Raw genomic sequence first — 4,011 nt, forward strand, 5'->3', positions numbered from 1 at the left:
AGAAGAAGGAACGGATTGGGATGGGAGGAGGGAGGGAACCACAGGGGGGGATAACAAGTGAATAAAGTGTGATTAATAAAGAATTAAAAAAAAGAGGAAGAGGAAAAGAAGACAAGAAGTTGGGAAGAAGTGGGTGTAGATCTGGGAGGAGTTAGGGGTAAGAATAGGAGGTGAATAAGATAAAAATGCATTTCATGTATGCACAAAATTCTAAAAGATTAAAATGTTTTTAGAAGAGAAAAATAAAAGGATCATAATAAAAAAATGAAATCTTAAACTTGTTTTCATTTGAATTCCTCTGATTCATAATGATGTTTAGTATTTTGAAAATTATTTCCCAGTCATATGTATTTTCTCTTTTGAGAATTCTTAGTTTAGTTACAGATCACATTTTAATCGGGTTTTTTTTTTTTTTGATGAAGAGTTTTCTGAATTATTTGTGTACTGTCAGTACTAATTTCTTGCCAGATGTGTAATATGTAGAAAGTGCTCTTTATTCTTCAATAATCACTCATTTTTAAAAATTTTGATTTCTGTAAAATGTATCATCCATATTTTACGTAATTTTTCTCAGTTGTTTCAGTATTGTTCTAAAATATAAAATAAAATATCCTTTGAAAATGATTGATGAACCTCAATAGTAAACTATTATAAAATATGCCTTTTATATTGCTATATGGATAGGTTGATATTTATCCCAAATTATCTTCTTGTTTTTATTTTTATTTTTCATAATAGAGGTTTGCTACACACAGTTTTGTTTGGTTTATATTCCCCATTGAGCAGTTCTCCGTTTACATTTTCCTTTACATTTATCTAACATTTTGTTTTCACTTAAGCAAATCCGTTTTTAGCTATGTTACAAGCTTCTTGACTAACAAAGAGACAACCTGTCAATTGACTATATTCTCTGCAGTACACAATGCCTGCCCAAAGTAGATGCTCTATTGATAATTTATTCTTCTTATCCTATAAGACTGTTTCTAGTCACACATCATTTAGTTTCATTTTTCTGAAGAATAGTATTTGAAATTGAGTTTTCCCCAGAAGGCTGTGCCTGTACTGATTAGAACCTGTCTTTGGAATCAAGACACCCAAACCTGAATCCCAGCCTTAACACTTTAAAGCTCCGTAAATATTTTGCTCTTATTTCTCAGATTCTTTGTCTTTAAAGTGATAGCATCGATAGTGTTTATTTATAGATTTGTGATGATTAAATGAGTTAAAATTTCCCACTTCTTTCATATAAGATTCCATGCACTCTGCCCAACAGTTGGCCATAAGTTTCAGCATCTGCTTTGATAGTCTGTAGGGCAGAGCCTTTCAGAGGCCCTCTGTGGCAGGTTCCTAATTTGTTTCCTATTTTCTTCTTCTTCTGATGTGCATGGAATCTTATGAAAGAAGTGGGAAATAGTAAGATCTGGAGAGGACAGGAACTCCACAAGGAAAGCAACAGAACCAGAAAATTTGAACACAGGGGTCTTTCCAGAGACTCATACTCCAACTAAGTACCATGCATGGAGATAACCTAGAACCTCTGCACAGATGTAGCCCATGGCAGTTCAGTGTCCATGTGGGTTCCATAGTAATGGGAAGAGGAACTGCCTCTGACATAAACTGATTGGCCTGGTCTTTGATCACCTCCCACTAAGGGGGGAGCAGCCTTACCAGGCCACAGAAGATGACAATGTAGCCACTCTTGATGAGATCTGACAGGCTGTGATCAGAAGGAAGGAGATGGGGACCTTCCCTATCAGTGGATTTGGGGAGGGGCATGTGTGAAGAAGGAAGAGGGTAGGTGGGTCAATAATTCAATGTATTTCAGGCTTATGCATAGAAAAAAAAAACATATGCAAGACCATGTGTTAAGTGCCTAAGCACAGCTAACCTGTTTGTTATCATCATTACCTACAAATAAAGAAGCTGAATTCTTGTTTATGATTTCGGCAAATTATTCCTTCATTGTTTCTTCTACATTTTTAGTGTGTTGCTGACTAGAGAGCTCAGCTACAAAGCAGTTACAAAGATGAAATGAGACAAAAATGCCAAATTGTCGGCAAGTCTATCAAGGTACCTATAAGTAATACACAAGAGTAAAGTTAGTTAATTTTCATCCTCATTCAACAAACTTTTGTAAAATAGTCTGTGCTTAATTTTAACCGTATTTGGGAGTAGCATTGTTAAAAAATTCTGCCATTTTTGTTAAAGTTTTTGATTAGTACTTATTGGATAGGTCTAAATGATAGTTAAGCAAAACGCATGTTAGGAAGATATCCTGATTTGGTTTTCTATGTTGACATATGTCCTGCTTCAAGATTTGTGAAATCTATTGAGGGATTTATTTGCTTGTTTTTCTTTTTTGTGCTTTTCAACTAATGTTATATGAATGGAAACCAACAAGCAAACACACTCTACATGCAGACCAAGACATGTAAGCAGAATTTGAAGTGGTTTCTTAGGTAAGGAGCATCTTTCAGGTTTTCCTATCACCATTTGCTCCTACTGGGATGAACTGTAAGGCTATTACGTAACAACTGAATTTTTCATTTAAGGTGGTTTCCTTTTATCTGTTCAAACACTTCATCACAATGTCTAGCCTTGGTTGGACAATTTAAACTCAACAATTTTTTAACTAGAAGAAGCTATCAGTTGTGAGAGATTTTGTATGAATGGCAAGAAGATGTTGCTCTATATTTTTAATATGAATGATGAAGACTAATTCTTTTCCTTGAAAAGTCTAATTTAAGGCTGTTCTTTCATTTCTCCTTTCAACATCAAATCATTCTTCTTCTCAATACTTAGGAAATTTGGTAGGATTCATAATTAGCATATAAATCAATGCATCATTAAGGAAGATATTACTTCTGCTTTAAACCGTACCTTGGCAAAATTTTGGCAGCAGCAAATATCTAAAATATATCTTGTCTACCATGTATATATGTCTAATATACATCATTCATTTTCAGAATTATTTTTTAATTCACTTTACATCCCTCCTTCCCTCCAAGTCCACTCACACTCCCTTTCCTCTCTCCTACCATTTTTCTCAGAAAAGGGCAACTCCTTTTCCTATCCATCCCAGCTCATCAGGTTGCATCAGGACTGAGCATGTCCTCTTCCCATGTAGCCTGGCAAATCAGTCCTGCCAGTGGAAAGTGATCAAAGATTTGAAAAGTGAGTCATTGTCCAATGCAGTCCCACTTTTGTTACTAAAGGACCCACATGAGCCCTAAGCTACCCATCTGCTACATCTTTGTAGGGGGCGTATGTCCTGGTTGTGCATGGTCATTAATTGATGCTACAGTCCCAGCAAGTCCCTCTGGGCCCTGGTTAGTTGGCCCTGTTGGTCTTCTTGTGGAGCTCTTGTCACCTCCAAGTCTTTTTCTCTTTCCTTGCATTTTTCCACAAGATGTCCTAGGCATCACCCAATGTTTGGCTGTGAGTCCTGCCATCTGTCTTGAAGTGCTACTGGGGAGCACCTCTTAGAGGACAACTCTGTCAGGCTTGTATCTCCAAGCTTAGCAGAGTATCATTTGTAGGGTTGGTACTCTCTGATGGGGTGAGACTTTTGTTGGGCCAGGTCTTTGTTCTATTTGCTCTATCTTTATTCTTGCACATCTTGTAGGCAGGGTAAATTTGGGGTTGAAGTTTTTGTGGATGGGCTGGTGTTCCCTTCTTTTTATTAGGAGACTAGTCTAGTTAGAAGGAATCCTCTTCAGTCTCTATGGCCTCAGCAACTAGGAGTCTCTGCTTGATTCCCCCTCATATCCTCCCAGGAGCCTACCCTGACTTAGGTCTCCAGATTGGCACAGAGATGTCCCACCCTCAGTTTTCATTTTCTTTACAGGCTTCTGTCCTCTTGCTCTCCACATGTCTGTTCACCTTCTTAATTCTCTGTATCCCCTCTCCTACCTTGTTCCCTTCTTTCAGCCATTACCTCTGTCTATTCTAGTTCCCCTTTCAAGTAAAATTATGCATCCTTTCTTCAACATTCTATGTTACTTATTTTTT

This window comes from Psammomys obesus, unplaced genomic scaffold, assembly GCF_907164565.1.
Source record: "Psammomys obesus unplaced genomic scaffold, mPsaObe1.curated_primary_1811, whole genome shotgun sequence".
NCBI lineage: Eukaryota > Metazoa > Chordata > Mammalia > Rodentia > Muridae > Psammomys > Psammomys obesus.